The sequence below is a fragment of the Amblyomma maculatum genome, chromosome 11 (assembly GCF_055883805.1).
Source record: "Amblyomma maculatum isolate TAMU_Amacu chromosome 11, ASM5588380v1, whole genome shotgun sequence".
NCBI classification, from domain to species: Eukaryota; Metazoa; Arthropoda; class Arachnida; order Ixodida; family Ixodidae; genus Amblyomma; species Amblyomma maculatum.
Genome location: NC_139354.1, coordinates 39,435,538 through 39,450,624, shown reverse-complemented (window position 1 = coordinate 39,450,624; position 15,087 = coordinate 39,435,538). Strand labels below are relative to the sequence as shown.

General features: G+C 43.9%; 4 non-coding genes across 4 annotated transcripts; 2 read left to right on the top strand and 2 right to left on the bottom strand.

The window, feature by feature from the left end:
• Positions 1-2,195: 2,195 nt before the first annotated feature.
• TRNAT-AGU (transfer RNA threonine (anticodon AGU)) lies at positions 2,196-2,269 on the bottom strand. Its single transcript has one exon. It is a non-coding gene; the product is annotated as a tRNA-Thr (tRNA).
• A 3,899-nt stretch (positions 2,270-6,168) lies between these two features.
• On the top strand, positions 6,169-6,241 carry TRNAA-AGC (transfer RNA alanine (anticodon AGC)). Its single transcript has one exon. It is a non-coding gene; the product is annotated as a tRNA-Ala (tRNA).
• Positions 6,242-9,245: 3,004 nt separating this feature from the next.
• Positions 9,246-9,319, bottom strand: TRNAT-AGU (transfer RNA threonine (anticodon AGU)). Its single transcript has one exon. It is a non-coding gene; the product is annotated as a tRNA-Thr (tRNA).
• Positions 9,320-10,123: 804 nt separating this feature from the next.
• Positions 10,124-10,196, top strand: TRNAA-AGC (transfer RNA alanine (anticodon AGC)). The gene has a single exon. It is a non-coding gene; the product is annotated as a tRNA-Ala (tRNA).
• Positions 10,197-15,087: the final 4,891 nt, after the last annotated feature.

Genomic DNA, 15,087 nt, shown 5'->3' with positions numbered 1-15,087 from the left:
CGGGGGAAATGAAATAAGTGCTGTTTAATGTGCGATATGCTGACTTAAAAGCGGCAGCGGTGGCGTTGAGGTAGAGCATCTGCTTTGCGTTTAAGAGGACCGTCATTCAAATCTCGGTGGCGCGTAATTCTGTACCGGATTTAAAAAAAAAAAACGCGAATAGATGGAATTGCATAAAACAGGTTTGGGGTGCGACCTGATGCCGGCGAGAACCTCTAGTAACGCACTCCCTCACTAGAACAGCAGTTGGCCGCCCTGGTGCAGTAATTGGCCAATACCTCCCATGATTAGGTCTACAATACCCCGGCCCTCAGTCACCAGCGGCTGCGGAGCAACTGACCACGGCGGCGGTCAGACTTGTGATGGAACGGGGAGTGCAAAGAAAAGCAGGGGGCGGAAGAAAATCTGATGGGGGCATGAGATTAAGAAATTTGGAGGGGCTAAGCGGATGCAGCTAGCATAGGCCCGGGTTTAAAGGAGGAAAATCGGAGAGGCAATATTCGCCCTGCAGCGGGTATAGTCGGCAGATGATATTATGATGATCCTTACTTATGAGTGAAACGCGGAGCTCGCTGCTAGGGTAGCCCTTAAAGGGGTCATGACAGCTATACTAAATTGACTAGGAGGTGGTGAAGGGTGGATGTTCCTGGCCTTACGGGGCTGGGACGGTAGGTCACCGCCGCTTGCGGCGGGGGCTAGCCTGCCACAGAATTTTTATCTGTTGTAGGCCGTGGTAGCGCCCGCCGCTGCTTCGGTGGTGGACGACGGCTGTTGTTGCGGCGCGCGTCTTTCTCTCGCTCTTCTTTTTCCTTTCTTCTCTATTTTCTCTTCGGTCCGCACGAGCATACACGGCTAGACTGCGCACGTAGCGTTCAGATGCTACACTCTTAATCTGGTTCCACATAGGTTCCAGTTATAAGTGGAACTTTTAAAAATGTTCCGCTTATAAGTGGAACATTTTTCAAAGTTCCACTTATAACCGGAACGTATGTGAAACCAGATTAAGAGTGTAGCCGTTGGTTTTCGGGTGCACGAGTGCACAGCGTTGAGATCTTGGCGCCGCTAAATGTAACGACGTCGCCTCATTCGTTCCATGTGTAGTCCGCTCTCACTAGTGGCAATCTCTCAAAAGTCACGCACTGCCACACATGAGCTGAAGCATAAATGGCATCTAATCACTGATATAAAGGTTTTGGTGTCGATCGGAATGGTTGAACGTCCTAAAGTGATTCAGGCTTCCGGAACGCAGTTATTGAGGACGCCGGAATAATTTCGACCGCCTCGGATTCATAAACTTGCTCTGACGTCGCATGCACAAGGGTTTCTCGCCTTTCGCCTCCGTAAAAAAGCGGCTGCCGTAGCTGAGATTTCATCCCACATCCTTGGGTTCACCAGTCGAGTGTCCTAGCCCGGCGTTGCCTAACCACTGAGCCACCGCCATTGTAATACGAAAGTCGCAATAGCACTATTCTTTAGCATTGCCGATTAGGGTTGCACGGGCCGCGGAGTCTAGCGCCCGTCATCGTCTCTCCTCAGCGATTATTTGTCCAGAAAAGCCAATCCACAGCTTGTGCAGCGACGGGAACAAGAAAGATAATTGCGCTCACGGTCGCTATGGTGATCGAGCGCTCACCTGAGTGCTGGCAGCTCAGAGACAAGGAAGGGCAGGAGTTTTAGGCAGAAGCTCATTGAAAATAGATAAGAACGAAAGGAGAAAAAGCATACTGCGATGAATGAAATAAAAATTGATCATTATTAGAGAACAAGCCTGCCCTAGCAAGCCAAGGAGAGCACGTGTTGGGAAGCCATCATCATGATCATAAGAAACTAATAGAAGTGACAAACTACAACGCTCGAACGGACGTGAAATTCCCAATTCCTTTTCCAGCCGGTAAACCGATGTCCTATTAATGCAGTCACCATAATGCAGTCAATGTTTGGTATCTCCATTTTATCTGGAAATACTCCGACAACTAAACACTTGTCAAATATCAGCAAGAATCGTTGCAGTGACATCAGCTGCGTACTTTACAGACGTATGTGGCTGCCATCGATATCACAGCTGCTAGAATCGTTTTAATTGGTCGGCCACTTCTTCAGCGCTAGCAGAGTGAAGAAACAGTGACCTGTCTTCCTTCGTGCGCATATATTCACCCGCTTTGGTACCCTGTTGTGCAAAACAAGAAAGCGTAAAAAGGCACCGGCGAGATTCGAACTCACGATCTCCTGTTTACTAGACAGGCGCTTTAACCAACTAAGCCACGGCGCCGACGGGAGAACCTGGAACATTTCCAATTTTCACCAACACCTTCTCAATGAGCCTTCTGGAAAGTATAAAAAGAATGCAATTTTTATCGAGTTGTAACTTCTTTTCATTCAACATTTTGCAAGGTACCGGTACACAGTGGTGGTAACACACAAACGTTCATACTTCAGTGGGACCCAGACCGCATTCAAGGTCTGCTATTAGTGTTTTCACATGAATCGTGTTGTCTCGTCTTCTTGTTCTCAGAAATAGAATTATGCCCCAAAAGGTTACGGCAAGAGAACGCGTTATAAAACAAGTGCGTGAAGGAGACTCAGGGTTGTCTAGCCTAATGTGCCTCTAAACGCTTGTAAATTCATGCATCAAATGTCATTGCTTCCAAGTGTCGTATCCTATCAATACCTCAACGATTGCGAATGCACTGTTGCTTCCTTACCCCGGCCATGGCAAAATCAATGAACTGAACGCATAAACACACTTGTGCTATGCGATATTACTGCAATGTTGAATGACTCCATGATTCAAATTGTCATTCCGTCTCCCAAAGACAGTGCCTCACACTTGGACTAAAGTATCGGCCTAACTGTCATCAAATGCTTATGTTTCATAGAAAGCACTCAACTTGCATGGTCAACATACCCACTTAAAGAGGAGAGAATAAATGTTCATGGAATTGTGTTCGAACGCGACCCGCGGGATTCCGGAAGCAACCGGTTTCTACAGGCTTTTTCGATTGCCGCCGTTCGACCTATTTATGTTCTACTTTGCTCTTGGCTTGGTCCCGTTACACTTCACAGAAGTGTCTGGGGGTGTAGCTCAGAAAAAAAGCTCAGTGCGCGAGACAAGACAAGCTGGCGGCCATACCGAGACGCAAGCACTGAAGTGCTATCGCGAATTGTTGAGGAGTGTAACCTCGAGGATGTGGCAGAGTGTCTCGAGGGAGCCCGCACTGTAAAGCTCACGCACTTCCAGGGTTCGAGCCATGCAAGGCTGGACCACATTTATGCATCCCTCGACATCTTACCTGAATGCAATAGTTATGAAGTAGAGCCGGTATCGTTTTCAGACCATTGTTTAGTTAAATGTTCTTTTGGATGGGTAAAGAGATGGAATTCTTTTTCGTGGGAAATGTGGAAATTCAATAATAAACTCTTGCAGGATGAACATTTTACCCGCATAGTAAAAGAAGAAATTGAAAAAATAAACCCAAGTAAAAATATGCACCTTTGGCAACAGTGGGAGCTGTGTAAAGAAACTATAAAAATTAAAGCAATAGAGAGGGCAACCTGTATACGGTTTGAGGAAAAACAGAAAGAGACGGAGTTAAGGACACTGCTCCGTACGTTGCTTAAACAGGAAGCTCGAGCGCCGGGGAAATGGATTGAAGATATACGGAAAACAAAGCAAAAACTAGAATTGATAGACGAAGATCGTTATCGAGGTGCGTTAGTGAGGGCAAGGGCAGAAGACACAGCTGCAGGGGAGGCGCCATCAAAACGAGCGCTTGGGTTCGAAAAAGCAAACGCTCAACGGAACCACATCGACCAAATAGATTGGGGCGGTATCTTGGCGGCGGACAACGACCACATCAAAGCAGCGTTCAACGCCCATTACCAAACCCTCTTCGCATCCCACACGGTAGACGCTATCACTTTTAAGAATAAGTTTCTGGCGACGATACCGCGTCTGGACGATGAAGTGAAAGAGAGATTAGAACTAAAGATAACTGAAACAGAAGTGGAGCACGCTATTGACAATTTAAATGCCGGTAAATCGCCGGGACCGGATGGGTTCACCGCGGGTTTTTACAAACAATTTAAGTACGAAATCACACCTATTTTGAACGCAATTTATAACGATGCCTACACAGTAAATGCCCTGCCTCCGTCATATGGGTCATCCCACACCGTACTCATTCCTAAAACTGATGAAATAGACAAATTACGCCTGGTAACATCTTACAGACCCATAGCACTTACAAACGTTGAATATAAAATTTTTATGAAGGTTTTGGCCCGAAGGTTGCAAACGGTTATTAAGGATATAGTAGGACCACACCAAACGTGTGGGATAAAAGGGAGGTCAATAGTGACCAACATTCAAAAGGCGCGAAGTGTCCTTGAGTGTTGTGATGACTGGGATGGTCGGGTCGCCATGCTTCAGATCGACCTCGAAAAAGCATTCGACTGCGTCGATCACGAAATTTTGTTTTCCCTTTTAGAACATGTGAATGTTGGTTCAGTTATATGTAAGGGTGTGGCCCTGGCGTACCGTAACTGCACGACGAGAGTGATTATTAATAAGAGTCTGGGAGCCCCCATTCGACTGCAGCGTTCGGTGCGACAGGGCTGTCCCCTCAGTCCTCTTTTGTTTTGCATTTATATTGAAACATTGTGCATGAAACGTATGAATAATGTCAACATTAGTGCGTTTAGGTTACAAGCAGCCGAAGTGAAGCTGCTCGCGTATGCAGACGACATCGTTATTTTTACGGTTGACCAGGAGAGTATCACCGAGGCTGTCAAATGTATCCGTGAGTTCTCTCAAGTTACCGGTAGCGGGGTGAACTGGGCCAAGTGCCTTGGGCTCTGGCATGGACAGTGGCCGTCGAAACCAGATCGCTTTGCCAATGTTACGTGGACAGACACACCGACCAAGTACTTGGGCGTCGAGCTGGGTGCCTACCGCGAAAGCGAGCATTATTGGAAAGGGCAAATGACCGAACTACGGGAGAGAGCCGAGAAGTGAAAAGGCGCAAACATGTCGATTTTTGCCAGAGCTACTGTATGCAATCTTTTTTTTTTATCAGCAAACTTTGGTACGCAATGCAAGTTTTGAGTTGTTCGCGCGTAAACGTACAGAAGTTACACAGGATTTTCGCCGTTTTTGTTTGGGTAGGTAAATGGGAACGCTGCAGCAGGACGAATTTGTTCCGTCGGGTAAAAGACGGCGGTTTGGGACTCGGCCATCTGTTTTTACGGCAGGTGGTCAACCGGTTTTTGTTTTTTCGGGATGCTTCGGACCCTATCTTACGCACCGTCTGCCAAGTTAGGCTACGGCGCCTACTGCCGGAGTTTGTTGTCTCCACCGAAGAAGCTACGGGTGGGATTTTTGGTTATTACAGGGAGGTCGTCGCTAGTGTAAGACTTCTTTCAGTGCGTTTTTCTAATGAATATTTGTCCACTGTAAAACGAAAAAAGCTGTATCGCGATTTATGTGACATTGTTTTGCCACAACCCTTGTACAGAACCTTATACAGTGGAGGTCCGGGCAGAGATGTCTTGAAGAGAGTAAAGAAAATGCAGGTGTCGCCAGGAGCTAAGACATTTTTCTTTAAATTACACACCGGAACATTATCAGTAAAGAAGTTTTTGAAAGAAAGGGATTTTTTTTTACCGTGGGGGGCGCACTGTTTAATCTGCAAGCAGCCGGAAACAATAGATCATGTTTTTTTGCATTGTTGGGAAGGGGTTTATTTCTGGGATGTTTTGCAACGTACGATAAAGAAAGAATTTCCACTAGACTCCCACGGCATCCGGTATTTAAGCATTGATAATGAAGATGGCGTTCCGTATGATTTAATCATGCTCATGGGCCTCCACTCTATATGGCGCTCCAGAATGGCGGGCTATCACTGCGACAGGGACGCTCGACCCGCTAGAATATACTTTCGAGAAAGTGTGAATTGGTTTATTGCCATACAGAAAGTGGCTGCTGAACCTCCCGAATGGCTCTCAAGGGTAGAGCCTTTGCTGTCGTTGCGGGAGTTTTAATGTACTGAGACGAAGCCAGCCTGACATTGGCTGATGATGACCTTCCAATATGTACTTTGTTTTGTGTTATTCGTGTTGTGTTCTTGTGAAATGGTATGAACCAAAGCCAGGAAATAAAGAAAAAAAAAAGGGGGTGTAGCTCAGATGGTAGAGCGCTCGCTTAGCATGCGAGAGGTACTGGGATCGATACCCAGCACCTCCACTGTTATTTTTTTCGCTTCCTGCAGTAATGAGGGCTTGCGAATTGATTGTATATAGTGAGTTCTACCTTCTTTAAAAAAAATTCATTGTGGTTTAGATTGTGGTTAAACCTGGAGTTACGCGAGAGCAATCCACTGACAGCATGTCAAGCATGCTGTCAGTAGGTCTACGAAAACTGTATATAAGGGCAGTTGTAGCGGGCGATACCCTAACGAAATTACCTTATGATCTCATAAAACCCTATAAAAATTAAATACTGGATTTGATATTTTGCATTTGTCACCGCTAAGGTATCGCGCGTATGCCGTGTGTTTACAAAGTCACTGTCAATTACACACTGCTAGGCTGTTAGCATTTTTAGGATCGTCTCTTTTCTTGCCTAAATATGGCGGATAGCCTCGTTTACTTCTCAGGTTGAAAAAGCGCATTTAAGATGGCCGCAAAGTTTGATGCAAAGCTATTATCTGTTGAAGCTTTATCTACCCCTAATTTGTTTAAATAATAACACTGAATAAAACTGAATAAAAACATTCGGCTCATCAGTGGGTGGCAAAACCTTCAAATATTGGGTGAATACTTGAAAATATTAAACTGTAAATGAAAATAACAATAAATTGCCCAAGAAATAAAAAGAATATGCGTTAGGCAGCGGGATATGAGGAGTAGGCTACATGCAATTATTCTCATCCAAACGCTTCTATGAGAACTCTCATCGTCGAACAGATATGATAAAGAACACCTTATAATAAAAGTGGTTCAAGGCAGTATCATCCTGTCAGTACACATTACTTGAGGTTTGCTTAACGAAAACAACTAACGTAAACTGTAGACGATGCAATAAAAGGTTCAGATAATATTTATAGCCCCAGCGTGCAGTGAAAACGAGAACTAGAAGCGATGAAGCAGAGTGGAAAAAAAAACACAGGATTTTCTCCACTTACACCACCGTCAAATTACGAATTCATGTAGCACAAGCATGTATTTCCTAGGGGGAATCGGAAACGTGGTGTAGGACAGGAGAAATAAAGAAAACAGTTCCGGTGCATGATATACATGTGCAAGAATCTTTGTGGCAAAAGCTTTTTCTCACGCGTATGAAGTAACGTTGACTGCTCTAGGAAGAAAAACATTAAGGAACAGACGTTGAATGCCCACATAGCGCAACCATCTTCTGTAGTGGCTATTGTGTAAACGACCAGAGTCATGCTGATGTTGTCGTGTCCTATTTCTGTTTTTTAATCCGAGTGAACAGCAATATGTCGCGGAATGGACATGTACATGCCTTTGATGTTTGCAGCTGGGCAGCAATTGTTGTGTAAATTAACCTACTGGCGGCACTGCGAGTGGGGCTTCACAGTTCGAACAGTCTGGCAACTTTCTGCACGCTGGAAGCCGACAAGTGGCCAGGACAGCTTCGACGCCAAAGCGAACAAATTATCCGGTATGGATGCGTATCTATTCGTGTATATGAACCAATAGCAGTCCTGCGGCTATCACTGCCACCTCTTTCACAAGGAGTGAAAAAATGGGCACGTCTTATATTTTCCCTGAGGGAGCGTTCAACGCTTTATTCACAAAAGTAAACGCTGAAACGCTGCATTTTAGTGCAAACACAAATGTCCATATCTTAATTAACGCCCATTAGCCATTCTGTCATCTTTCAGCAATATAACAAAAAAAACGCTGCTGTTCAATTACAAACCTTAATACAGTTCCATATTATCTCACTTGATCATTTAGGCTTGAGAAAAGGATACTGTGTAACGAATTATGTTTTTTTAGCTCTCATTGATAAAATAATTTGAACATCGATGGAGTTAAATTCACAGCTATAAAATCCAGAGACCTCTCCATAGCTTTTGATTCCATAAATCATACTATACGCAGTAAACTTCTTGCAGTACAATAGCTGAAGAAAATCAGCGAATAAATTTTGTAATCTCTTTCTGACGCAGTGTTCACGAAGGTTGAGTTATTTGCCCCTCTTTCCTTTATTACACACCAAGGACCTGCCTAAATGCCTCAGTATCTACAACTCCTTATTTGTGAAGACGGAAGGGTTATCTGCTGCATCAAACGTGCACAAGTGGTAAGATAACTCTGACGCCAAGAAAAGATTTGGCTGCTGCCCAAATAATTTATTATCGATTAATGCATCCAATTTTTTTATAATTTTCAGCTTGATACACAGAATCATTGCAAACATCCGCACAGACCTCTCCGTAGTTCGTGGTTCTGTCAATCATTCTATTCTCAATAAACTGGACGCAGTGCAACGGCTCCAATAACTTTAGAATAAAGTTTGTCCCCTCTATATTTTTTTTTTTTTTGACGCAGGGTTCGCGCAAGTTTTATGGCGCAAGATAGCATAAGCGGCTACTCCATTTATGAAGCTCAGCTCTATCCTAGCCGTATGAACGTGCTTGCGTGGCCTACGTGTAGCGTGTCTGGCGCAGCATCCAAATGCAATTGAAAGGTTATTCTTGTTCAACCTCCACACAAGTTCTGGTTGGCAACTCCTGCCAACATTCTGATATCCGATCACGTAAAGTAACACAAAAGATCGAAGCCTAAGTGCTCGGCAATGTAAGCTGCCAGAAAAAACAACCATGCCAGCGCCTTAATAAAACGCGCTCCAAGCTCTCGCTTTCTATAAAGAGACACTCTAGTAACCATTGTCATCAGCGCCACCACTCTACTCAGTATTTTCTAGTATAACGGTCAAGACCACGTTGTTCGCGTACAGCTTTCATTTAAAGGAAATACTATTTGGGGCAATGGGAAAAAAAAGAAAATGTGATACGGTTATGTGTAGGAATACAAGAATACCACTTCCACGTGTTCTTGGGAAAATGTATCACATGAATATATCGATCAGGAGTCGGCACTGAGGCTCGTACAGTACGACATCCCTGGTAGTTTGGTGATTTCCCTCGTTTCTACGAACAGTCGAGGGAGATTAATGTAGTTAACGTAACCTGTTGTGCAAAAAAAAAAAAGGTATAAGGCACCGGCGAGATTCGAACTCACGATCTCCTGTTTACTAGACAGGCGCTTTAACCAACTAAGCCACGGCGCCGACGGGAGCAGCTGGAACATTTCCAATTTTCGCCAACACCTTTTCAATGAGCCTTCTGGAAAGTAAAGAAAATGCATTTTTCATCAAGTTGTAACTTCTTTCCATCCAACATTTCTTAAGGTAGCGGTACACAGTGGTGGTAACACACAAACGTTCATACTTTAGTGCGAACCAGACATCGTTCAAGATCTGCTATTAGTGTTTTCACACGAATCGTGTTGTCTGGTCTTCTCCTTTTTCAGAAATACATTGACGTCGCAAAATATAACGGCAAGAGAAGGCGTTATAAAGCAAGCGCATAAAGTACACTCAAGGGTTGTGTATACCCTAATGGGCCTTTAATGGCTTGTTAATTCACGCCTCAAATGTCGCTGCTTCGCAATGTCGCATTCTATCAATGCATTTGCAATTCCAACAACACTGTTCCTTTCTTGGCTCGGTCACGGTAAAATCAATGAACTGAATACAAAAGCACTCTTGTGCTATGCGATAATACTACAATGTTGGATGACCCCCCCTGGTCTAAATTATTATGCCGCCTCCCAAAGATCGTGTCTCACTACTGGACGAAAACATCGGCATAAGAGTCCTTAAATGCCTACTTTTCATAGAAAGGACTTAACTTTCATTTTCAGTAGCCGCACTTACGTATGAGAGAATAAGTGCTCATAGAATTGCGTTCGAAAGCGACTCCGGATTCCGGCGGCGACCGGTTTCTACGGACGTCTTCGATTGCCTCCGTTTGACCTCAATATCTTCTTCCTCGCTCTTCTCTTGGTACCGTTAAACCGTAATACTGTGTCTGGGGGTGTAGCTCAGATGGTAGAGCGCTCGCTTAGCATGCGAGAGGTACTGGGATCGATACCCAGCACCTCCACTGATTTTTTTTTTTTCCCCAACATTGAGGACTTACGAATTTGTTGTATATAGTACGTTCGATCTCCTTTGATAAAAAGATCATTTCTGGCCTTTTCTCACTACGGTGTAGTATACATATACGCAGCGTCTATACTGCCAGCTCAGTAAAGTTATGAGCTCTCTCTCTTTCTCTCCGCCATTCAGTTTTTCAAGGCGAAAGTCTTTAATGGCTCATGCTGTCGTGGACAAAGTGTGTCCCGCTTTTACTATGTTCTGGTTGGCCGAGGCGGGATGCGTATCTGCCATCTGCACACCACATTTCAACGCGCGTCAAAGAACGCCACGCGACAGGAACGATAGTGTGCCGTCCAAACCATAGAATCTCTTTCTCTTACCTAGAGAGAAAGCTGTGCTGCCGTTTATGGGAGTTTACATGGAGTTTCCAGACGGCCAGTTCAGCCACCATGGGCGCTCAAAGCATGATGGGCCGGAGAGCTACCGAGTGCAGAACTACAACTTTTGGCCAAAACTAATGCAAAGATAAACGTTGTTCTACCGTAAATAACGTCCTAACATTCAATAATGTGACTATAAATTGCAAAAAGAGAGAGAAACAGCATGTCAGTGTAATATTTATCCAATATAAGCGATGGCTCTTTCTCTTATTGGCTTAGTTTTGAGATGCACCAAAACAATATTTCGCTCTTAATAGGCACACTTTGAAAGGAAAAAAATGTTTTAAAAATATTTATGGTTGCGCAATCACTTAAGGAAGTTTTTAATGGCATTTTGGGAAACAAAAACCTTTTATTGACGACGTTTGCTTTTGCGCCTTCGCTACTATGGCTTTCGCGGTCTATGTAAGCACCTTCAGATGATGATGATGACGAAAAAAATCGCAGTAACGCCACTCCACGTATCCGAGAAAAACCGACTGTCCCGCAACAAGTAGCACAGCGGCCCATGATTCTTAGCGCGCCCATGGTGGTTGAAGTGCAGCGCCCTCAGCTTTCCGCCTAGTTAATGTAAGGAACTCTATGGTCCAAACACACTTGCCTGAGAAAGTGTGATAGATACTGCGCTTTTCCTTTCCTGTAAACCAATTATAATTATATGTAGCACTGCAACGAAGTCTCAAAAGAGGCTAACGATGGGAGACAAATCATAGGATAGGAAGGGTAGGCTTTCGCCATTCTCCTCTTAAGAGACATCTAAGAGACCCTCCAATTTTTCTTATACTAGTAATCAGCTCGTTTGTGAGGTTGGTTGATCATTCCAAGTCATCCAGCTTAATGACCCTATTGCCGCGGCAGGCGTCAGTTTACGGCACAAAGCGACTGCGTTTCATTTTTTTTTTTCTTGTAAAGCGTCAGTATAAAGAGGCTGCCATGTCTAGCATGTTGTCAGTGGCTCTATGAGAACGACGTATAAATGTCAGCTGTAGCGGACAATCTCCCCTGTACAATGAAATAACCCCATGAGCTCATCGGAACCCTGTGAAAGGGAAATACTACATCTGATATTGGTATTTCACACCGCTAATGTATCGCACACATGTCCAGTGTTTTGTTGGAAGTTATTATCAATTACATACTGTTATGCTAAGCAACTCGGAATAATTTTAGGATCTTCACTGCCATCTTGCCTTCCCTGTAAATAAAGGTGGCTAAGCTCATTTACTCCTCAGATTTAAAGAGCCTATATCAGTTACCCGCAACGTTGAATGTAAAGCTAGTATCTGCTAAAACTTTGAGCATCTTTAATTTGTTTTAATAATAACGCCATCAGAAACTGAGGAAAGGCATTCCGCTAATCAGTGGGTCCTATACCTCCAAATATTTTGTGAAGACCTGAGAATATTCTACTGAAAACCAAAATAACAAATAATTGTTCAGGAAATAAAAACGAGCATACGCCAGGCAGCGGGTTACGAGAAGTAGACTACATGAAATTTATCTCAGCCGAATGCTTCTATGTGAACAGACATCTTCGAACAGGTGATAAAGCATGCCGTATATTTAAAACGGTTCCGGGCAGTAGAATTCTGTCAGTACGCCCATTTCTTTTCCTCGACAAGCCCATCCTCGACGAGCACGCGCCCAGACTCCAAACTGATAACGCCGCTCAGCGGATCACAACGATATCGGCATACGACGAAGCCGAGATCGGACGCCGAAGACAACATGCAGAACCATGCCACGTGAAAGCAAAACTAATATACAAAGTTTCTAGGACTGCAGCCTGACCAAACTTCGTGGTTTTGGGATTGATACGTAGCGTACCTCTTCTCTTACGCAGTGATAACTAAAAGATCATCAGTTTCAGGATGTAATCCAAAAAGCAAAACAACATTTCAAGAGTAATAGGAGTACCGTCAACCCATATCAATGCCCATACTAGAGGTTGACGTGAGTGACACGAATGATTTCCTTCCTCAGTACTACCTGCTAAGGGCATGTTTCCTTGCACTGGGACCTCAGGCGCATTTTTAGCGTCACACATCCCTGCAGTCGTTCGTCATCATGAAGGGCATGACGTCACTGTAAAGCGCACCATTGCGATCTCGTAACCCCTATTATGTGAATCGGTATGTCAGACACGTCTCTTCAGCGCATCATGCCAACCTGCCGCGCTCAGTGGTCAAAATAATGACGTCACGCTCCGTGCCCTAGAGAACAATTTAAAATAACCGGAATGCTTAAGCCGCTTTAGCATTATAACCAAAGTTGCTGCCGCGTATTTTTCATTGCAATCCGGTGTCCTTGTCGTTGTGATGCTGCCAATGTTCTTCGATGCTGACTTAGCAATTTTTTGGTTTACCTAGTCGCTTGGATGGAGCCGCTCTGCAGTATGAATTTATTACTTTATTTATTTATTTATTTATTTTTATTTATTTATTTATTTATTTATTTATTTATTTATTTATTTATTTATTTATTTATTTATTTATTTATTTATTTATTTATTTGATCATACTGCAGACCCATGTGAAGGGTCCTGGCAGGAGGGGCAACAATTCCCCCCCAAAAAAAAATTTACACAAGTGCAAGCAAGATGTAGAAAAACAGCAAATCAATGCACGGCCTGTTCTAAAGAATCAAAGTCTTGAAGTGATAATAATGGCAGGTTATTCCATTCGGTTACAGTGCGCGGGAAAAAAGAAAATTTGAAGATGGTAGTTCTGGCAAAGTAAGGTGTTAGTGATTCGGTGTGCGTATTTCTTGTTGCCCTAGACGGTGCTGGTTTAAGATACAAATCAGGAGCCATTGATAATTTATTATTTTTTAGTAGAGAGAGGAATTTTAGTTTTTGTATTCTGCGCCGAGATTCAAGGGACTGTATGTTAGGTTTAAGCATTAGGCTAGATAGTGAGTCAGTGCTGCGATATTTAGAAAATATAAGTCGAACATATAACCGAAAATATAAACCGAAATATTTACCTAGTCTGCACTTTTCGCAGCCGTAGAGACGCTTTTGTTAACCACAGGTTTATATCAGCTGAAGCAACAAAACGCACTTCAGAACTCAGTTACGTGCCGCTGCACTCTCAAGCGGAGGCCTACACGGCCACCACAGACGCCACGAACATACTTTCTAACAAGCTGGCATCTCCCATTACCTGCTGTACGCTGCCCCTAATTTCTCAGATTGGAATTCTCACGGTTCAAATGATTATTAAACGCCATCACCTTCTTGAACTACTAAGCAACTACTGATATCATCTTGTGACGTCATCATGCTCTCGACTAACCAGCCTCTTTGGTGAATAACGCAGAGCACGGAATCACACGATTGAAGCCTGAAGTTGTCGAAATAAAAACGCCGTTTGCGATACTTGGAGGCATTCACCAACATGCGATCTCTATTCTGAACTTATAAAAAGACGCCAGTATCACAAATACCCTCCCGGATTGCAAATACTACCTTAAGCGGCTCAACGAAGGAGAAGGAGAGGAGGTCGTTCAAAGAGAGAAGGACCTAAAGGCAGCAAACGTTTTTCTTTGAAAACTGCAAACTCTTTATGTTGCGGCCAATCTGAGAAGATATCGATCTGCAGGGCGGGGCGTTCGAAAAAAAAAAAAACTAATTTTCGCAAGCAGCTAGCAAAGGAGACAAAGGTAGTCCTTCGCTTGTCCCTTGCTTTCCGACTGAAATTCAATTTACGAATACTGAGTGCTCTCTCGAAGTGTTTGTTCTGTATGTATGAGGCAAGAGAGAACAACAAGGATATTGAGAAAACATGAATAAAGAGGTTAGAACTCAGTCAATAAGCAATAAAATCTGCAATTTGCGACAGACGTTGGCACATACCTTCTTATTTGTGGATTAGGCCTCCGAAACCGGTCACTGAGGAGAACGCAGAGGTCGAGGAAAGCTGTCGTTCTCGTAGAAAGACAGAAGCGACAGAAGTATCTTTGAAACATGGCACATCGCGACAGATTTTCTGGACGTCTCCTGATTTCGGGACTTTGTCTATTCTGCGTTTGCGCCCTCAAGGTTCACCAAGTCGAAAGATGCGACACATATACCCAGCCAAGTGAAATTCTTCACAAGCTTGCTGCAAGGGAAATGAATGTTGTGTTTGCGTCAACTTTCCCATTTTGGAACCAGGCTGACCTCTTCTGGTCACGGCTACTCCCATTCAGTAAGACATCATGGACGCTCCTTGACGATGGCTTCAGGAATTTCTTGAACGAGAATGCACAACAGAGACGGAAAACATTAGCCATTGTGCCCAGTCTCAAGATAAATTTGGCACTGTTCTACAGACTCGTAAATTCTAGATATGCCTTCCACGCTGCTGTACACTGGGTTCTTATTCGAAAGAATTCCAGGCTTCTTGCCGAAAGAGCAATCTATGAAAAAATCTCGCCTCCAATCAAATTATCCGTACTCGGACACTGCGCCCA